The sequence below is a fragment of the Alligator sinensis genome, unplaced genomic scaffold (genome assembly GCF_000455745.1).
Source record: "Alligator sinensis unplaced genomic scaffold, ASM45574v1 scaffold528_1, whole genome shotgun sequence".
Classification (NCBI taxonomy): domain Eukaryota; kingdom Metazoa; phylum Chordata; order Crocodylia; family Alligatoridae; genus Alligator; species Alligator sinensis.
This window is the reverse complement of record NW_005841846.1, coordinates 3,295,689-3,318,812: the sequence shown is the minus strand read 5'-3', so window position 1 is coordinate 3,318,812 and position 23,124 is coordinate 3,295,689. Positions and strand designations below refer to the sequence as shown.

Here is a 23,124-nt window from a genome sequence, read left to right as displayed (position 1 = left end):
TTGTGTATTTTCCCCCTCTTCAGGTTTACCTTTTAATGTTCATACCATACAGGAGAAGCTCAGAACCTTGCAGACTGAGATATAAGTAGGCACCATATACCGGTGGGTCTTAACCATTCTAAACTCATGACACACCATTTTAGACTTAAGGCAATCTTTGTTAGACTCAAGGGACTCCTCAGAAGATTCCAGTTCTTAGTTTTCACTTGTTTATGTCTAAGGAAAAAAATAGAACAATTGTTGCATTGGAAAGAATGCAGAAAGACCACAAAAGGTTAGAGATTCCTATTTGAAATATTTGGGTTAATCTTGTGAATCATGATTTGAACACTTAACGGTGCTGACATTACATGGCACCTCATGGCAACCTTGAAAGGTCCAAGGTTAAGAATCACTGTCATACAAAACACAGCAGAGGGATGGAAAAACAGTCGCATCCAATGTGAAGTCAAGTTTTTTCAGTTTAATTCACATATTTACAAAGTAATTCCCTCTTCAAGGTGTTCAATGGGAAGTCAGTCCAAGTCAATCTAAGGCCAATGATAAATTATAATTTATGAGGTACTTTGAAGCAGGGGTGGATAGTTACTAGAAACATTCAGAGTTGGTTTTGGAATGGTGAGACAGAATGGAAGAAGAGTGGGAACCAAAAGTAGAAATGTGTTAGAATACTAAAATAGCTGGTATGATGGATCAGTAATGAGCCATTTTGTGCCGATGCACCTAATTGGCACTACCTCAATGCAAGTGTTGTTTTGGATACTTGTATACAATTTGCAATTTTATTACCTGTATGATGTAGACATGTAAACATATGTATGCATACAGTGCCTGCCCAGGAAGCTATGCATTGGCTGGGAATCTATGCACACGTATGCTGATGTTAAGCCCCATGGGCGAAGAACCCTCCCATGTTTCAGCCACGATATCTAAGTGATTCAGGTATTTGTCCAGAAAAGTGGAGACCTGGATTTTGGCCTGTCATTTAAGGGATTTGAACCTGTATTTCTCTGACTTCACTGTACAATATTCTAATCCCACATCACAGGTCAGGCATTATCCAGGTCCTTATTTTTAGTGCACCTTTTGGCATTGAGCCACTGCACCTTGCATTTAAGATTTGGATAAAATGGATAGAGTAGTCAGAAGTTGCTGCCCACTTTGGAGCAATGGTCCAGTCTAGAATCAGTAACTACTCCCTTTCAGAGTAGCAACCATTTATCAATACACACATGCTTTATCTTGATCTTTTTCTCCATGTATCTTTCTAGCCATATATCTCTCATTCTCTTGGCTGACCAGTGGCGCCAGCTTCAAAAGTGGAGTTGGAGAGGGCACTGAATAATGCCTCACTTATGGTTGGGTGGTTAAAACACTAGTGAGGAGCTGGAGAAAAGCAGGTGTACGTGTTCTCTGCATGAGGGGAGCCTAGGATCTTGATCTCTAGCTTTTTGATTCCTAACCATTCAGATACTGAGGATAAAACATGGATTTGTAGATCTCCTCCCTTGGCAATTAACACCCTTAGTTGGGGGATTTTGTCCACGTCCAATTTTGTGACGTTGTGTGTGCGCACTAAGTAGGTTCACATAGCCAAAGCACAGCCTACTAAATATGCACAATATATGCACATATGTTCGTGTGTCCATGGTGCATGGATAATGGAATCTCCGTGGAAGTGCCCCAAATGTCATTTACATGTCTGAACAATGATGTTTTAGGTACATGGAGGGTGTGTCTTACAGGTGCACATTAAATTTAATGCTTCCTGTTGCCTGTACACATCCAGTGAGGCTGCTTTGACATGCTGTTATTAATCGAGTCTGCTGGAGCATGGTAATTACCACACTCCAAGCAGATTCCCATGCTCCAGCAGACATCAGCATCATGTACACCAGGATCCCCACACTAAAAAATGGTGGCAGGGACACTTTAACAAAAGCTTGTTCAATGAGCTTTAGTTAAAGTGCCCCCTCTGCCATTTTTCAGCATGGGGATGTTGATACACATGGCGATCTGGGTGCTTTAATTAAAGAGGCTCTCAGAGCTCTCTAAATAAATGTGCATTAGGCTGCCCTAATGCGCTGTACCATAAGTGCACATTTTTAAAGTGACTCTTAATGTTCAGTAGTCTATTTTATTGAGCATTGGCATAATTGCATATTTTTTTTACATGATGCTTTAATGCCTAATAAAACAGGCTACTACACATTAAAGCTCATGTGTAGACATAGCCAATTCTGCCTTTTATGTCCCTATATTACTGTTCTTTTTCATTAGCAATATTAATTTATCTATGCTTTTCTTTTGACTTCTATTTCATTATAGCTTTAAAGTGTGTGTGTGTGAGCGAGCATGTAAAGCTTTGCAGATGGCCTGCTTTCTGTTAGTGAATCAATATTCTTTAAGTCTAAAAACATGTTACATTTCAACTTGCAATCTTGCAATCTAATTCTTACTCTTATTTGACACACGTCTTTCAGATGTAAAAAGCCAGAGACCTAGATTTTGGCATCCTAACATAAGGGGTGCTTGACCAATAAGGCAACCAATACAGAAACGATGTGAGAACAATAATGCAACAAACAGCATTTGCTATAGCAAGCTTATTTTCCTTCTACTAATAGCGGAAGATGAACAGACTGAAATTTATTACCTAGTCTTTTTTTCAGGTTATAATAACATAATCAATATGTTAATATGTTTCTATCAACACAATCTTTAAGACCATAGAACTAGGACTGGATTCTATAAAATTATCACAGTGGCCATGCAAGCGAGTGTTTCAGCCTGTTGGTTTCTACAGGCTGGTTTCCTGAGGAGCTCCTCAGCTATTCTTCCAAAGAAATACTCAGTTTTTGAACAACAACCAAATAAATGAACAGTAACACCTGTAACAAAATGAACTGTAACAGGGAATTCCTGCCCTGTTATTGGGAAGGTGTGGGAGTTCAGGGAACTTGGGGATAGAAATGGCAGCGAGTAGTAGATGCACAGGTGGACTAAGAAGGACAAGCTGTCAATGGTAATTAGCAGCAAATGACACCTGGGTGCAGGCAGTCTGGTCATATGGTCAGAAGTCTGGGCTTGGACATATAAATCCAGTCCCTGACCATGAAAAGGGAGTCTTACCCTGGCTGTCAAAGGACAGAATCCCTGGCCTGAGAAGCAGAGCTTGAGTCTCAGAGGGGTTTAAGTCAGGACCAGATAGGTTGTTGTTTGGTTCCAGAGTTTTTCAACCAGAGGACCAGGTTGTGGCTACAGAGGAAGAGTAGGTCATGGGTGGAGGTGCCTGGGAGGCATTCCCTACTGTTAGCAACAGGAGCTAGCCAGCCACAAGCTAGAGGGACTGAATTTGGTGGAGTGAAACTGGAGTTCCAGGAGGGCCAAGTCAGGGCCAGTGTCCAGAAGCTGAGTTCTTAACAGTGAACCAAATCTGAGGATGGGGCCAGAAAAAGTGAGCTAAGGCTAGGATGGCTGAAACTCCTTGGAAACCTGCAGGAGCACTCCTTTTAAAGGGGAAGTACTTAAGGGGTTAGCATAGACCCCAAGTACAGGGTGGACCTAGCCATGAAGGTACAGCCAATTGTTGAGGGAACCATGAAGGTTCCTGGCCCCAGAGACTGGCTCCCCAATAAACCCAAAAGATAGCATCAAAGTCATTGCAGGTGACAGACTGGAGGTGATGTGAAGCTGGGAAAGAGCCTGCAGGTGGGTCGGACCAGGTGGGGGGCACCAGGTGCCAGGGTGGTGGACCCCCCCCCAAGGCTTGCTACACAAATAAAATTCTTTGGCCCTCTTCCAGGTGCAGGAAGGGCTCTTGGGCTCTGGCTCCAGCACTGTACTTCTTGGTAGCAGAACAGTTCAGCTCCCAGCTTGTGTCCTACCTCAACTGCTCCTTCACCCAGATTTTGCCCCTCTCTGCTCTCTCTTTTGGGATTCAAGGTTCTAGTGGGACACTTATTTGTTTAAATGCCAATCATTGGGCTTCTTCAACAGAGTGAACTGCTTCCTCTTGAAGGACTAATCTACTCTAATGCAGGTCAGTATCTTTAAAATATTATAATTGTGGAGTTAGTTGTTTTATAAAAAGCTTTGCTAAACACATATAGAGCACTTAGCATGTTGCAAAGGGGGCTCACCATAACTTGAGAAACAAAACTGAAAGCTTTTATAGTATAATTAGAATATGTGCTTCTTTGAGCTTTATATTAAATTCCACCTTATAAAGGAATGCTTTACAAGACATATCTTGCCTTTGTTATTCTATACATATTCATAAATATAAATATGATATAGATGAGACTATGGGGATGTGTGTGTGTGTGTGTGTGTGTAGCTATACACATAGAACTTAAATTGTATGTTAATGTACCACCAAATAATATGAATTCAAGCTATGTGTATCTGCAAGTGTCATTAGGGATCACCCATCTCACTGAGTATGCAGTCCTCTTTGGAGTCTGCTACAATCATTCACAATGAGCCATTTGTGTCAAACTTTTCCAGTTTCATTCAACTTGAAGTTTGTGATATCTCTAGAAGTAAAAATAAATAAAGCTAAAGGATCATCCTGAAAGAGTAAAAATATCAAAAATTACATTTCTGCCCCTCCCTGAAAATTATAACGACCAAATCTATTGCTTTAAATACTGATTCAGTTTTGCCTGAATGTCCCTAATCCACTTTCTATCACCAAACAGACTATACTAAAGATTTCTATGCTGGGAAATACACATTCTAATAAAACTGTCATGATATTTAAAAGTTTAAAGAGAAAATGTTGCTCTAATGAATGTGATAAAGGAAATCAGCAACAAAAATCTGTCCTCTTTTATTCCAATTTGTGGAAAAGGTCTGACTGTCATAACCCTTTTTCAATTTTTTTCTCATATAAGTTTGATTATTGCATGAATGGAAGATTTAGTACTTTCTACCTAGGTTTATTGCATTTGAAATATACAATACATTTACAAATCACTTTAAGTATACATAATATATTCCCTATATATATTATCAATTTGTTATTTTAATATATCACAGTGTGTGTTATATAAAAGCACTTACATATGAGAAAAAATTGCATATAATATATATACATGTAAATTCACATAAAGTGTACCAAGTATGTACGATTATATTTGTGTGCATAAATTAATTTATGAATTGGATAAATTATAAATATACCTAAATATTTATAAAATGTATATACTGAGAGTGAACAGAAGAAGGAATTTGAGAAAACACCAAAAAACTTATTCCATGCATAAGCACCTTGGATTTTATTTTGACTTCTAGTAGTCCAAACAGAGCTTGGCAGAAAATTGAAAGCATTTTTTAGGGAATTTTTAGTTTATGACAATCAAAAGCTGAAAAAAATTGCCTCTGAAAAATTTCATTTCTGGACTGCTGTCACAGTGCTTTATGACGGTTACCAATTGGGCCCTTGATGTTTCCAAAGTTTGTCTGTAGCTGGCTCCATGGTGGACTATGATCTCATCTCTTGATGAGGAAAAGGGATCCCTAATGACACTTGCATGCATACTGCATCATGGGAGGCAAAAACCAAAACGGAGAGTGTGGCCCATAGAGGAGAATGGGAGTGAAGCACCATCATAGTGTATTGAAGCAAAATATTTCTGTGGCCTGCTGAAAATCATACATATTAAGGGTGCTTATTGAAAACTAGGTGCAGGTGCCTAGTTTTCAATAAAAGTGATGTTTCAACCTGTGTGGTTGGTCTTTAAGTAAGATGTTGTGCCAGGCACATCTCAGTTAAAGGCCAACAACTGTTGATGGTTGACAAGTTTGTCTATCTAGGCAGCACACTTTCCCTTACTCTCCACATCAACGATGAAGTCAATGAGAGACTAGTGAAAGCCAGCACAGCCTTCAGCAGGTTCTGTAAGTCGGTCTGGGACTGCAGAGGCATCAGAATGTTGAGGAAAGTGAAGGTTTACAAAGCCATCATTCTCTCAGCCCTCCTATATGCTTGTGAAACCTGGATCATCTACCAGCATCATGCCAAGAGAATAAACCACTTCCACCTGTGTTGCCTGTGAAAGTTACTAAAGATCAAGCAGGAGGACAAGATCCCAGACACTGAAGTACTCAGAAGATCGGCTCTCCCCAGTATTTGCACCCTACAGAAAATGGCAGAGTTAAGATGGGCTGGCCACCTTTCAAGAATGCCTGACACTCGCCTTCCAAAGAAAATCTTCAACAGCAAGTTGTCAAGTGGAGTACACTTTTGTGGCGCACCAAAGATGCAGTACAAGGACACCCTAAAGGTGTCCCTAAAGAGTTATAACATCGACCCAAAGTCATGGGAGCAAATCGCTCATGAACATCCATCCTGGAGGTCATCAATCCAGAACGGAGCACTGGCCTTTGAATAGCAATGTGTGGCAGAAGAAGTGAAGAAACATGGCCATGAATGAAAAAACCTCCCATATCCAGTTCTCATCGCTCTCCTGTCTCTGCTGCAGCAGACTGTTGAAGGCAAAGATCAGGCTTATAAGTCACCTATGTACCCACTCAACCTAGCTTCTCCTTTCTCTTTCCTTTTTCCATTTTTTTTCCTTTTGCTTTTCTCTCTCCCTTTTTTCTTTCCCACTTCGTTTCTTTTTTCTTTCCCCCTCCCCCTGCTGGATGAACTTATCTTTGCTCACAAAGGACATGTGTTTAATAAAAAATGGAAACTAAGTAGTCGTCTTTAATATTCATGATACTACTAATAACCACAAAAACTTAGAACAACTTCCTTGTCTTGAAAATTATTTTCTGGGCTTTGGACATGAAGGATATGAAGTGATGTGTAGAAGCTGAATGAATAATTGAAGAACATTTATTTATCTTGGAGTCCTGGGCCATGGCCTCTCCTCAATTAAGGGTTACAATTATGGTAAATTGTTTGAATTATGTTTTCTGTTCTGTGTTGCATTCCACAATATTGTAGAGGATAGCCCGTGATTATCAGACTCATTTAAGACTGACTAATCCTTCTCTGCATTAAGCCCTCTAGCTTTCTGTATATATGACCTTAACCATTTTACAAGATCTAGGAACTCTGCCACTGGCACTACAAATGATATTTATTAGTGATGGAAAGTAATGAAGTACCTCAAGGTTCTCTGTAACAAGGTCTTACAGGCAGTTCCAGATTAATGATGCCAAATTATGTGAATACTTAGAGGTTAAGTCTTGCTTTAATTTCTTTCCCAAATGGTAAACACTTGAAATCCTACAAACAGGAAATTTCTGCAACTAGCAATGGAATACTATATGCGTGCTCTGAGGTTAATCAACCATTTGTTGCATGTGAAATTATATACATATATAGGGTCGAGAATTTAGATAGCATGTAGCAAATAAAGACATACATGACCTTATTTATAAAGGATATACTGTAATAGGGGCTCTTAACCCAATAAAGGTCTCAGCCCTTGTTTGTTTATTTTTTATGGGAAGAAGTAGTGGGCCTAAGATGCATAAATCCAGCTCCAGGGCAGGAGAGGGTCAGTTTGGTCCATGCTAGGATCAACTGAAGAGCTCTGCAGTACTAGAGAGATACCAGCAAAAAGCTAAATTTCTGTTTTCTTAGTCTGTGTTGGCCACCAGGGGCAGTAGTAGGAGAGATGGGAGGCTGCTGAACATGTCCAGCAGGTGGGCATGTATTGCATTACTGAATTTGAAGGCTCACATCCCTGTATTGAGGGGGAGTGGATCCTAATGACTCTCCAGGACTTTGTGGGAGTGGGCCACTAGAGGTCAGTAAAGGGGAGATATGTCCTGCTTAGACTCAGAGGCAAAGACTGGGCCAGTGTGGGCTGGCTCAATGATGAACAGGATAGAGTGAGACCCCTACAGATTCACTCAGGTATTCTGAATGCAGCCTTCCAAATTTATATAAAATTTCCATCAAGACATGGCAGATAAGAGCAAAGCAGTAGCCCTGGGGAGGAAAGGTGAGAAACATGATTAGCTGTCCTCCCTAGCAGTAGCCCTGGGGAGAGAGTGAGTAAGTACTAAGGGGCATCACAGCCATGGGTCTGGAGGTGGATCCTATTACATACGCCATATCTGAATGTATAGTTCAATGATCCATAAATGGTGAACCTACTACTGTACAAGCATCAGTGTCTGAAGTCTAATTAATCGGCATTGTACAACATAAGTCCTTACACAACACAATAATTCAGTGGCTCTTGTGTGAATCTCTGAGGGATAACTCCCTCTCTCCTCCTAACTCTTTTTATCCTCTCCTCTCTCCCTGCTTTATTTATTGGTGTTTGCCCCATATTCAGTACTATAGGATCATAGGAAAGCAGGGCTGGAAGAGACTTCACAAGGTCATCTAATCCATGCCCCTGCTCAAGGCAGAATCATCCCAGCCAAGTGTCTGTCCAGTCTACTCTTGACATTTTTCAAGAATGGAGATTCCATAATTTTTCTAGGTAGTCTGTTCCAATGCTTCAACCACCATCATAGTCAGAAAGTTCCTCCTCAACTCCAACAAAGTTCCCCCCCCACCCTGCAGCTTGAGACCATTACTTCTAGTTTTGTCCCCTAGAGCCACAGAGAAAAGCCTGTCTCCATCCTCTCTATAATTGTTTTTCAGATATTTGAGGACTATTATCAAATGCCACCTTAAGGGCCTTTACCCTTGACTGGAAGGATCAATGAGAACACCACCTAAGTCCCTGTTCCCTTCACCCTTGCACCATGTAGTCTGTTCAAGATCACCCTGGCCAGTATCTTCAGTGCCCACATGGATGAGCAGCATGGGACACTAGTCAAAGCAACCTTTCCATGATGTCTCAGTTGTGGGCAAATGGGTGCCTCTGTGCCCCATAGGAGAGTCAACAACAACTACCAGTCACTGCTGCTTCAAGGCAGCAGTGGCCTCCATTCATCCACCCCTAGGGCTGCATGGTTTTACCTCTCCTGCCACTGGAGTAGACTCCTCATCCAATGCCAGGGCTTCATAACTGGTCTTCAGCTGGGCAGCCACAGGTTTCAGAAAAGGAATGCTGTATGTTGCCCAAGGTGACAAGCTTCCATCTTCCACATTCCTAAGTACCTGTGTCTCCTGTGTCTTCCAATGCGTTCTCTGTGTGTTCCTCTTCCATTATGTGGGGTATCTTTTTGTGCATTGAGTCAATGAAGGCCTCACGCTTGCAGATGCTTCTGAACCTATCCACCTGTTCCAGCACCTCCCTTACTTGTTTCTTGAGGGAATTCATCAGAAGCTATTTTATTGTTTCCATTTTGTCAAGTTACTTTGATGTTTTGTAGAAGTGCCTAGAGGCCAAAGTTCACTTGATAGGTATTTGCATATAACAAAAAGACAGTTTTGGCCCTGAACAACTTCAAATCTAATTATAAAGTAAGAGACAGCATGGCTATACCACGGAAAACCAGGGATCTTAAAGTAAGAATGGTCCGATTATTTATAAGTCAATATCATCTTGCATTTCCTCAGTAGTTGCATAAAAGCCCATACACTCTGAAATAAATATAGAATATTTTACTATGTATGATTTGTGTCATGAGCTAAATATTGGGGAATAAAGGCATTTAAAAATACACCAAAAAAACCTTGTATTCTGAATTTGTGCTCCAAGAATGCTCAAACAAACATGATGGAGTGAGGCATGACAAGCATTCTAGGAAAGAAGGTGGCTCAGAATAATCAAAGTCCATATTAATCTAGTTTAAACCAGATCACGCTAGATGTGTAAGGCACAGGTGAACTTCTGTTTTCCTTTTCCCATCTAAGTACCAGTTTTCTAGCCACTTACCTTGCCACAAAGAGTGGATCCACTCTTTATTCTTTGGGCATGTGTACATGTAGAAGTAAAACTGAGGAGGAGGAGGCCCATCCCATGCTTTAGCTTCATTAACTAAGTGGATAGGACACTCTCACCCAGGAAGTGCAAGATCCAGGTTCTATAGTCTCCTTACCTAGAGAGGGTTTAAACTGTCATTGCTCTAACTTCCCAGTGTAGCTCACCAACTACCACATCACAGGCTTGTCATCAGCCAAGCAGTTCTCTGGTGTTTTTTGTGAAACTGAAGCACTGTCCATTGCACTGTTTGAATAAAATAAAAAAGAGAACAGTACCATGAGAAACCGTGTATCCCACTGGAAGGAAAAGTTCAGACTAGACCTCCGCTGTTTTCTAGCTCAATACCCATGGGTTCTCCAGATTCCTGTACAGGTAACATAACCACTCCACTGTTTGGGGCTAAAAGATGGGGGTTCCTTCTCTCCTTTCTCTATCTAACAATCACTAGTCATGCATTTCGAACTGCCTATATTTGCAGACCATAGATACCAGTGTACAACCACAAGTGTATGTGTTTGGCCAGTGTGTAGCCTAACAAGCACGCTCATTTCAAACCCGCACTTTCAGGGAAGAAGACTTACTACCTCTGTTTAAATGGCTTTTTTTGCACTTATTTAGTTAAAAAACTGCCATGTAGACACTGAAAAGGAGAGAGAATTCTACCCCGATACATATACATATATGTGCTGATTTGTGGATCATTTGGGATCTGTACATTTAGAAAATAAATAGTAGCAGAAAACCACATAATATCCCTCCAAGGAGACTGCAATAACAAATCTGGGATTAATTTAACAAATTGATATATGTAGTATAATCACAATTGACCTAATTCTTTTTTCACCATGCATGCAGAGACCAGATTCACTTGTATAGTGATTTAGGTACATTAAATTAAAGTGTTAATAATGTCATTCTAAAACTTGTTCTGACATTTATCAGCAGAGGAATATAAGTATCCTCTTATGACAGTATTAACTGGGTCACTGTAGTTACTACTTTGTCAGCACTTATACTATGAACCTATTTTTGAGGGGTTTATAAATCATCCTCATCATTTTACTTTGTGTAACTGTCATACAATTTTCACTTTACGTAATTTTCCAAAAAATAAAAAGGTTTGCTCTCTTACATTTTTATATCTGTGTAAATAAAATGCTATTATTTTTCATGAATCTGCTTAGTAACATATTCACTGAAAGTAACAAAGTTATTTTTAAAGGACTCATTATCCCTTTTGCTTCAAGATATGTTTATACTGTTGTCACTGCTGTGATTGAAGCTCACATGGAGATACCTGACCTAACTTTAAACTGATTAGGTGGTGTATTGCTAGCAGCATAGTTATAGCAAAATGGAACTCGGTGTGGGCTGCGAAACTCCTCCAAGAACCTGAATAAATATCTTCACTCCTTGCTTATATTGATAGTTAGCATTGATAGAATTATCCAACTTACCTAATGTAAGGCTAGATCAAATATCTAGTGCCTGAGGTGTAGCTGTATTTTCTGTCAAATGCATACAAATACCTTTATTTGCTTGCCCAGTTTTAAAGGAGCTATTGTCTTACTTCCTTGTGTAAACATTAAGAAAGCACTCTAGTAAGTCACATGAAAATACATATGTATAATAATAAGTCAATGCCACAAACCATGACTGGCCAGGAAATCAAATCAAGACTTACTGCATCTTTAATGATACATTTCTTCTCTTGGGACATTGTACCTGCAAGATGCAGTGACCAATACAACATATATTGCTTGATTTTGCTTGGTATGGATCATAAATAACCTAAAAATATGCTATTTTCTGAATTAGAAAATGAAGCTGGATAAATTGTTCTATAACTATTATTCCCATGTGGAAAGTTTTTCACTAATGTCTACATTACAAAATTGTTTGATAAAAATGCCCAAAATACTAAACATCATATTTTATAAAGTTATTTAATCAGCTCTTTTGAAGAGATTCTATACATTTGGCATTAAAGTTCTATGGGTTTTTTTTTTATTTTCTAAATGACTTACAGTTCAGGTTTGCTAAATTTACAAGTTGAAAGACTTGATGAAAAAATCATCAAGAAAACCATCAACCACAAGCTTGTCATGGTGGGGTACTAAGAAAGAACCAGCAGGGCTTTGTTGAGGGAGGTCATACCTAACAAACCTGATGTCCGTTTATGACCAGGTAACTAACCATTAGACATGGGGCATGAGGTGGATGTTGTCTCCCTAGATTTCAGCAAGGCCTTTGATACTGTTTTCCATGAGATTCTCTCACTTGAACTGGAGGGTACTGGCCTAGATCAGGCTATGGTGAGATGGGTTGGTAACTGGCTTAATGGCCAACACCAGTGAGTTGTAATTGATGGGGTGGCCTCATCCTGGAAGGTCATCTCCAGTGGTGTCCCCAGGGATTAGTGCTTGGGCCTGTACTCTTTAACATCTTTATTAATGACCTGGATGAGGGAGTGGGAAGTGCAATGATTAAGTTTGCAGATGACACCAACCTGTGGGGGACTGCAGGCACTTCTGAGGGCAGGGCACGTATCCAGGATGACCTTGACAGGCTGTTCCTATGGGCAGAGCACAATCAGATGAGGTTCAACAGGGAAAAGGGCTGGGCCCTTCATCTGGGTAGGAAGAACCTTCACCATAACTATAACTGGCTGGCACTGCATCTGAAAGAGACCTGGGGGTGACAATTGACCAAAGGATGACTTTAAGTCATCAATGTGATGAAGTTGCCAATAGGGCAAATAGAACTCTGGCATGCATTAGAGTGAACACTAAGATTTAGGGGAGCAGCTCTTCAGAAAGGTACCCCTTGGGAGGACGAGTTCCAATGGGCACAAGCTAGTTGAGGAAAAATTTATGCTAAACATAAGGAAAAACTTCTCCATAAGGGTAACTAGAATCTGGAGCACACTCCCAGCAGAGGTGCTGCAGTCACCATCCCTGGAGTAGTTCAAGAGGAGGCTGGACAAGCACCTTGTGGAGTTTCTTTGAACTCAATTAGCTCCTGCCCATGGCAGGGGATTGGATTTGATGATTTTACAGGTTCCTTCTGGTCCTTTTATTTGATGATTCTAAGATTAAGGTAGCAGGGAGCACCAAGGTCCCTGCTACACATACCTAATAAGGAGTCTGAGGTTTAGGGCAACATGTAATCTTTCTGGCTTTTTGTTATTTAGCTAATAGTAAGGATCTACCTCTCAAAATTAACAGTTTTGAGGATAAGACAAAAGCCATAAAAATTGTGGTCAAGGTTCCCTCCAAGTTGCGTGCATATGTGGCCATGCACAATTTAATACAGTGCCACACACTAACTTATTAACACTGTGCACCAGTCCAGGAAGGAGTTGGGCTGCGGCACTGCAAGGCAAGGTGGGGGCAAGGGGTTGGCATGGTCTCTCCTCATTTCTGGAGTGCCTCCCCACTCCCAGGGGCGGGGGCTGGGGGCTGCCGTCAGGAAACTGCTTCACTCCCCAGCCCCAAAGCCATGTGCCTCCTCACTCCCAGAGGTGAGGTGGAGGCTGGCGCAGGCTCTGTAGGTGCCGGGGAGATGTTTTACTCCCCAGCCCTGAGGCCATGTGCTTCCTTACTCCCAGAGGTGGGGGCTGGGGCTGGGGGCTGCTGCCAGGAAACTGCTTCATTCCCCAGCCCCAATGCCATGTGCCTCCTCAGTCCTGGAGGTGAGGCAGGGGCAGGGGCTGGGCTCTGCCGGCTCCGGTGAACTGCTCCACTCCCCAGCCTGGAGTCCATGTGCCTCCTCACTCCTGGAGCAAGGACATATGCAGAATTTGGATTCCCTAGATGTCAGGTGTGCGGGGTACAGCAGGATGGTGCAGAACCTGGGTCTGCATCAGAGGAAAAGGAGCAGGCAAAAGGAATCATTCCTAACCATGATGTTGTTTGGGGGTGCTGGTTACAACTGTGTTAGTCTAAGTACATAGGCAGACAAAGTGCTTTGGGTAAATTATATCACATTTACCCAAAACATTTTGTCTAACCATGACATAAGATTTCTGCATCATGAATGGGGAGTCCCCATTACTGGCTTCAGGGACCTGCTCTGCTCCCCAGCCCCTAGTCTTGTGCTTGAAGGATTATTGTAAAATCCATTGCATGAGGATCCATTACATGAGGATTCTAGTCTATTAGGCTTAGCATAGTACAGATTCAGGTTTAGCAAAAGGGGGAGATGGGACCAAAGTGGTGGGCTTACGGACCAAAGTGGCATGCTCACGGACCGAAGAGGTGAGCTCACAGATCACTACATTTTAGAGGGAACATTGATTGTGGTTCACTTCCTGAAAAATGTCTTGGCTTCACAATAGGAATAGTAGTAAAAAGAGTAGTAAACTCTCCAGTAGTATAGACAGAATAAGAGGTAATCTTTGTATGACATTTTTCTGACATTTTCATAAGGGTGGGCAATGCCCTATGGTGATAAGGTTATGTGCTATGTTGCCATAGAACACACTATAGTGACATAGTGATCACATGGGTCTACACATGATCTCCTGCTACATTGCTATAGCAGTGCACTCCCCACTTACAATACACCACTACAGCCATGTAGTGGGGAAATTTAAGCATGTACCACCTGTATGGCACAGTACCCACCCATACTGTGCCATGCTTTAGTACTGCCTTTTGGAAGTACTAAAGCATGTCACCACAGCAATGTTGCCCTACGGCAACATGTAGACACACCAGGTGTGTTTATACTTTAGAGTGTAGTACTGCATAGAGGTACACAACCTAACTTTAAACAAACAGCTTGGGAAGCAATCCAGCAACATCAACACAGGGCTCAAAATGGATAATTTGTTTTCCTGAGAAGCCAAGGAGTAGGGAGAATAAGGAGAATTAACTTGTGTAGAAATCCATAATATTGTGGCTAGACTGTGTCTAGTACCTGAATTTGTTTTGTTTAAAGCCAGCCTAGGTATCTCTACACTGAACTGCAGCTTTCAGGGTAGACATTGGGGTGTGTGAAACAGGCCCTATTCGATTTGGATTTGGATTCAGCCCGAATCAGGGACAGTATTTCGATATGTTGATTCAGATCACTGTCCTTGATTCAATTCGGCTGAATCTGAATCTGAAGATTCGATGCTGATTCAGAGAATCAGCAATTCAAACAGAGACACAGATGTTAAATGTTTTTTCTACATACTTTGAGGTACCAGTGCAGCTTGTGAATGCTGTGATGCTGGGGCAGCTGAAGTGTCCCAGAAGCACTTCTGGTCCACTTTTGGGTCCACCAGGGAGTGCACTGGGGGCCCCCCATTCCCCCCTGACTCAGTGATCAGCCTCAGGGGGACCCTGGGTGACCCCCCAGACCCAGGAGGCACCAGTTACTGAGCTGAGAAGGTACGGGGGCCCTCCCCCCCCATGCACTCCCCAGCAGACCCAGAAGTGGACCAGAAGTCCTTCTGGTCCACTTCTGGGTTTGCTGCTGAATGCACTGGGACCCCCGCTCCCCCCGTACTCCTGTGGAACACTCCATGTGCCCCAGCATCACAGCATTCATGAGCCACCTGCTACCTAGAGGTATATAGAAAAAACATGTAAAGCTGTGTCTATGCCTGAATTAATGAATCTTTCCGAATCTCTCTGAATTGATACAGAGGGTTCCAATTCAATTCAAAGAGATTAAAGGGTCTCCTGATTCAATTCGGATTCAGAGATTTGTCCACTGAATTGGGCCAGATCTCTGCCAAATCAAATCAGCAACCAAAGCTTTGCACAGCCCTAGTGGATAAACCCTAAAGTGTAACTTTATTTTAAGTATATTTTCTTTGAAAAAGTTATCCTGAGGGATAGCCAGCACGGGTTTGTTGCAGGTAGGTCTTGCTTGACCAATCTTATTTCCTTTTATGATCAGGTGACCTATCACCTGGACAAGGGAGAGGAGACTGATGTCATATATCTTGACTTCAAAAAAGCTTTAATCTGGTATCCCATGATCACCTCTTGGCAAAACTGGCCAACTGCAGCCTCGGGTCCACCACAATCTGCTGGCTGGGGAATTGGCTCTGTGGTCAGACCTAGAGAGTGGTGGTTGATGGAAGTCTATCATCATGGTGCCCTGTGACCAGTGGGGTCCCTCAAGGCTCTGTCCTTGGACCTCTATTGTTCAACATCTTCAATAATGATGTGGACATTGGAGTCAGAAGCGGACTGGCCAAGTTCGCTGATGATACCAAACTCTGAGGTAAAGCATCCACTCCTGAGGACAGGAGGGCAATCCAGGCTGACCTTGACAGGCTCAGCAAATGGGTGGATGAGAACCTGATGGTGTTTAACACCAAAAAATGCAAGGTTCTCCACCTTGGGAGGAAAAACCTGCAGCATCCTTATAGGCTTGGCAGTGCTACACTGGTTAGCACTATGGAAGAAAGAGACTTGGGGGTCATGATGGACCACAAGAAGAACATGAGCCTTCAATGTGATGCTGCAGCTAGTAAAGTGAGCAAAATGCTGGCTTGCATTCATAGGTGCTTCTCAAGCAAACCCCGGGACATCATTTTCCCCTTGTACTCGACCTTGGCGAGGCTGCAGCTGGAGTACTGCATCCAGGTTTGGGCTCCACAGTTCAAAAAGGATGTGGAGAAGCTTGAGAGAGTTCAGAGAAGAGCCATGCGCATGGTCAGAGATCAGGAAAACAGACCTTATGACGAGAGGCTGAGAGCTATGGGACTCTTTAGCCTGGAAAAGCACAGACTCAGAGGCGATCTGATGGCCACCTATAAGTTTATCAGGGGTGTTCACCAGGATCTGGGGGAATGAGTGTTCACCAGAGTGCCCCAAGAGATGACAAGGTCGAATGGTTATACACTCCTGCAAGACCATTTCAGGCTGGACATAAGGAAGAATTTCTTCACTGTCCGAGCCCCCAAGGTCTGGAATAGCCTGCCCCCGGAGGTGGTTCAAACACCTACATTGAATGCCTTCAAGAGAAATTTGGATGCTTATCTTGCTGGGATCCTATGACCCCTGCTGACTTCCTGCCCCTCGGGCAGGGGACTGGACTCAATGATCTTCTGAGGTTCCTTCCAACCCTAATGTCTATGAAATCTATGAAATCTATGCAATTTACTTTTAAATCAGTTTTGTTGCATTTGAGTCAGATCCAAACATCCCAAATCTCCCTCCAGTAGCTTAAATTAAAATGAAGGAGTAAATTGAAATGTTTCCACAACAATATGCTATAAGCAAGGATTGCTCTACTTTGTGTGCATTTTTGTTCCATACCCCATTCCATTTTCCTGGTTCAAAGGAAGGGCATATTGACACTGTTTAGCTCCATTTTGATGCATTCTTTATTAATTAACCCAATAGTGAGCAAACCCTAGTTTATGCCATGGCACTTCAATTAATGAGATACTGTTACGCATTTGAAGATGTTAGTTCCTTCTCATTGACAACTGTGAAGTCCACACCTGTAATTGATTTCTGATGCTGTGCTAGCAAACATACACATGTGAGGTTTGTGAAAAGGATAAATGGACTTAGTTCCCTTCACATGCTGCTATCAAAGAAAACTATGTTTTAATTATGGTTTATTAGTGCTGTATTTATAGTCAGTCCCTTCTATGCTCTGGTGGTTTGATTTATTTTATAGCAAGCAGCATTCTTATACCAACAGTTGCAAGTGTCAGACAGTCTGATATAGCATTGCTCCCTGGTGATTCAGCAATATGAAAGTAAATGAGATTCTAATAGTTATGAGGTACCATTGATAGTAGGGTCAGGAATATTACATTTTCCCCCTTATTAACCATTGTGTTCAGGTGCCAGCTTTGCAATCAATCATTATACTTATTTGTGTAGATGTTAACTTAGCCTGTTGGAAAAAAAATGATTACATTACCTCCAAGGAAATGCACACATTTTATATAAATTATAGGTATAAATGCCACTTGTTATGATATAATCAAAACAGGAAAAAGAAGGAAGAGAATTGTTACCAAGTTACCACATTAGATAGTCATAAAGTTAGAAAAAGATTTACTTCTGAGATTCCACCTTGCACAAGGGAAACCTAGTCTACTAAGAACTTCTGCTCTCCTGGTGGCCGTAGAGATAGCTGTTGTCAGTGACAGACTGGTCCAATTCATTGTATTTCCTGAACAATCTCTACAGGTAAAGATTTTAAGTAGCCATAGCTTCAGGACAAATTTGTTCACTGCAGTCTGACTACAAATAGAACAGCAATGGTTCCAGTAGTTCTTCATTTTTGGGGGTGAAAGATTCTATCAGCAATCCCATTCCACATGCAATGTGGGTGTAACAGAGGAAGCCATTTACTCCAACTTGAACCCAGATGGTGTGATAAACATGTATGGGTCCAAGCCAGACTAGATTCTATTGTCACCTTATGCTGCAGTTTGGATTTTTTTTTATACTCAGAGTTTGTATAAGAATTTTCATAGTGAGAAAACTATGTGGAAATGGACATTCTACAATGCTTTTAAAGGAAAAGATTATGTATACCCTGCCACTCCGTCTTCTATTTGCAAAAAAAACCCCAAATAAGCAAAACAACCCCCACCCAAGACCTCCTCTTTTTAAATCATGCAAACATACAATTTTTTGTGATGTCACATTTTTATTTATAATTATGGCTCCTTAGGATGGGAACTATGTTTTCAGTTTCATTTTAGCGGGCACTATAGATAACACTTGGCCACGTCTAGATGAGTGGTAGACTGCACAGTTGCTACTTCACAGTCATTTAGTACTTGCTTATACAAAAATCGTGCTGTGATGGTACTGCACATAATGCCAGCTACTGCATGGTCTTTAGTACTTGCTTATGCATGAGCAAGTCCTGGATGACTGTGCAGTAACTGGCATTACTGTGCAGTACCATTGCCACGTTTTTTTTTCCCATGCTACTGCTCAGTAGCAACAAGCTTGTTGCTACTGCACAGTAGCGTCACCACATGGTTAGTGTCAGGCAACACTGCTAAGCGGTAGCAATAAGTTACTGAGCAGTAATTCATTGCTACTGTGCAGTACCATCTCTTGTAGATGCACCCACTGAGCCATAATAACACAAGCCATTCTATATGGTTCCTTCTCAAACCCTAAGAAACTTCCTAACACCCAAAGATTTCATATTTTATACTTATAATTAACAACTATAAATGGCAACTAACTGTGCAGGCTGGGAGCGACCCGAACCCTTTTTCGTGCTGCACGCGGGCTGTGGCCAGCAGCCCGGGCACGCCGGGTTGGAGAGGGAAGGCCATCGAGCTGGAATTAGGCACAAACGCATAGCGGTAGTTTAAAAGATTGTTTACTTACACCGAGATGGCAGTGGTGCAGGCTGAAAACTTGCTTAAGTTGCGGTTACAGACAGGAAAGAAGAGAGGCAGACAAGAGTTCTAGACTCGTGAACTCTAGCCCAATCCGGCTGAAGGCTCTGAACACGCGAGCCCGTCGTCTCAACCGAAGAAAATACTTGTCCGAAAGAGCTCTGAATAAACTCACACGAAGTTTGCTAGGCTCTGTGGGTCCTTCTGCTCACTCATTCACACGAAGTTTGCTAGGCTTCGTGGGTCCAGTTCTTTTGCGCACGGGAAGGGATACGTCTGGATTGCACTCGGCGACGGGGAGAGGCTAGAGGTTGATCAGACCTCTGTTGCCTGATTTAAATGCACTGGGTCCGTAAGGATCCGCAGCGCTTGGAGATCTTCACACAGCGTGAAGTCTCCTCCTCCCTTGTTCATGGAGTCCTCCAACTTGGGCGGAAACCACTCAAGCCTTTTATACGGCTAGCAAGCCAATCACTAGCCGCCACGTGTGAATAATTTAGAACTGGCCAATAATGGGACTCGAATTAGCATACAAATGGCGGGAACTCTTTGCAACGAGCATTTCTGTGCTGCAACAAAGAAATGCACCCTGCAAAGAAAGCTTCAAATTGGCGGGAAATTCTCCCTTGCACCGGGGTTCTCTTTTGCAGCAGAAAACTCCACCATGCAAGGAAGCTGCAATTTAGCGGGGACAATTTAGCAGTGCCGAAGCACACAAAAACAAAAATCACACCCTTTGGGTTGTGACACTAACTAATAGATAAAATAAACAAGTACTAGGTACACTTGCTACTTCTCCCTCCCATGGTAACTCAGAAAAATTGCAAGCAGCGTTAGATGAACACAGACAAGCAGAAGCAACAAACTGGAGTTCTGAAGGGTGTCACTGAGGACCTCATACTTGGAGGTAAAGGGACTTGGAGAGTTACATATTTGGTCTTTTCTTGTTTGGTTGATTGCTTTCATGATAGCTGTGAGGTTAAGGTTTGGGGGCCCTAGATAGCTCATGTGATAGAGTAAGAGAGGTTTGTTTGTTTATGTCTCTGTGAAGAGCATGTGGCTTGGCCCCTTGGGTCTTTAATTAAGCCCAGCATTTGAATTTTCTGAGTAATTAATCCCTCCCTGTCAGAAAGAGGATGAGACTAAATGGGATGCAATATAAAGGCAAACTGTGGAGCAGGTAAACAAGAGCAGCAACTGGGGATCTTTCACAGGGGTTTGGAAAGGGAGTGTGAGTGCTTTATTCCTTACATTTTCTAGTTCTACACTTGGCACTGTGATTGTCAGCAATGGTCCAGTGGCTGTGACCTGCAAGAGAAGATCATAGCTCCACTGTCTCCATGCCAAGCATAGGAATATCACTAACAAGCACTGTGGCTGCTCAGTATAAACCAAAGCAGTGCAGTCGGTTTAAAGTGGTCCTGAGAATATGTTCCAATACTGTTCTCAGCTTTCACTGTCTTGGGTGTTTCTAGGTGTGTACTCAGGGCCACCTTAAGTGCCTATATTGCCAAGGTCCTAGACTTCAGTGTTTGTACAGTGAGAGGAATTAGGGGTGTGCAAAGCGGGCCCTATTTGATTTGGATTCAGATTCGGCCTGAATCAGGGACAGTGATTCAGTTCATTGATTTGGATCACTGTTCCTGATTCAATTAGTATGAATCCGAAGATTTGATGCTGATTTGGAGAATCAGTGATTCGGACACAGATGCAGCTTTAAAAGTGTTTTCTGCTTACCCTGAGGTAGCAGGAGTGGCTTGTGAACTCTGATGCTGGGGCACATGGAGCATCCCACAGGAGTGTGGGGGGGCCCTCCATGTGCTTGGCAGCAAAGTACTTCCGGTCCACTTCTGGGTCTGCCAGGGAATATGCAGGGGGGCCTCCTGTGCCCCTCCATGGCTCAGCAATTGACTGCAGGGGGGACCCTGGATGCCCCCCCTCCCCCCCAAGACCCAGGAGGCACCAGTCACTGAGCCGGGAGGATGTAGGGGGACCCACAGCATGCTCCCCAGCAGACCCAGAAGTGTACCGGAAGTGCTTGTGGTCCACTTCTGGGTCTGCTGCCAAGCATGCTGGGGAGCTCCTCATGCTTCTGTAGGATGTACCCCATGCATCACAGCACTCACGAGACCCTGCTACCTAGAGGTAGCAGAAAAAACATTTAAAGCTGTCTCCATGTTCAAATCTCCAAATCTTTCCAAATCTCTATGATTTGATTCTGAGAGATTAAAGAGCCCTCTGACTTGATTTGGATTTAGAGATTTGGTCACTGAATTTGGTCAAATGTCCACTAAATCGAATCAGGGACCGAAGCTTCACACAGCCCTCAGAGGAATGGGTGAGATGTTCTTCGTATGCAGTGGTCCCAGGCTCAGCATAGTGATAATAATTTGCTTAGGTTGTTAGCTACATCCTATAGCAGGGGTGTCCAACCTTTTTTGAATGTGGGGCCGGATCATGAACTTTTTATCACCCAGTGGGCCAGCGAGCCATATTCAAAGACCTCACAGGAAGCGGTATCACATCACCCCCTCAAAACAAAAGTACAGTGTTTACTTTCGTTTCTCATTGCAGCACCTCGGGTCTCAGAAAACAGCTTGGAGGGCCGCATGTTGGACAAGCCTGTCCTACAGGAATAAAAATTACTCCATGTTCTTTATTTCTTAATACCAATTCAACAGCCCTTCTTGTTTGCAGCATTTTATCCAGAACAAAGAAGCAAACACCAAGTTAAAAAGCTTCAAATAAATATCAGCTTTTAAAATAAAAAGAGCTGGCACTATTCATAGTTTGTGCACTGCATGCATTTCCCCTCATAATATGAATGTTTCATACACAACATGTAGCTTGTGAAATATAGATTAGAAAAATAATACCAGAGAAAAATGTTGCAATTCAGATGGGTGCATATGTAACTTACTTCAGCTGAGATTAGGAATGAATTCAGGTCCACACATTTTACAAATGGATGGAGTTTCTGAACATCAAGGCAATATTCTGTAGAACATTCAGTCCCTGCCAACAGGTTCATCAAATGCTATTGGCATCCACTCTAATGAGAAGTGCTCATTTGCTTTTCTAGCAGAAGAGGTTAAGATGACAATCCTTACCTTAAGCAGCAAACTGTGCAAGGCAAAAATGATAATCAAAAACAAAGGGATACTGGCAGTGAAGAAGCAGACACTCTTTACCAGGAACACTCTAAAGGCTTTCCTTATTTTTTAACACTAAAGAAGGGGGCCAGACTTGAGGAATTGACAAACATGCGTGTCAGTTTGCCATCAATGAAAACACACTTCTCCTGCTGCGCCTGCCCTGCTTCTAAGTCTTTGCATTTCTCTGAATTGATGGATTTGGTTTCCCCCCCCCCCCTTCTCCTTTTCTTTTGCAGCAAAGAATGGAAAAATATTCTTTTCTTTTTATAAAAGAAAAAGTTGGCAAGTGATTGCCTGCTTGAGCTTTGTTGTTGGGATGTGAAGAACTTGACATGACTAAATGACAGAAACAAAATAGCAGTTCTGAGCCACATATTAAAGACTTAAAACACTTATTTTCAGTTGCAAGAAAACCTATTAAATCAGACCATGGCTTTTATAGCTGAAGGGCTTGAAGAATGGAAAGGATGTGAACACTTGCAAGAAAAGGATATTTTATTTGCTGCTTCCAAAGCAGACACAAGCCCCTACTGAGCTCTGCCCATATTTATCCTTTATAGTTCATTGCACTGTGTTTGAGAGTGTCATTTTTGTTATAAAAAAATATTCAGCATATGCACACTTTAAATCATATTACTAAATGCAGTTCTAAAAACTACCCCTGCAGGTAAGGATACTTTGATTTTAACACTTTATTGTTTTAATACAAAAATGGAGGGATTAGCAAGAGCTTTGCAGGGTCCCCCCCCTGCCCCCCTCCACTTTCTCTAGGCTCTCAACTCTC

The 23,124-nt window shown here is 42.3% G+C and overlaps 1 long non-coding RNA gene across 1 annotated transcript in view; it reads left to right on the top strand.

Annotated features, from left to right (window-relative positions):
• LOC106722366 overlaps positions 1 to 23,124 on the top strand; it is a 32,335-nt gene that overhangs the window by 8,938 nt on the left and 273 nt on the right. The window contains exon 2 of the long non-coding RNA XR_001358288.1: positions 4,000 to 4,042. This is a non-coding gene — a long non-coding RNA (uncharacterized LOC106722366). The remainder of the gene's footprint in view (positions 1 to 3,999; positions 4,043 to 23,124) is intronic.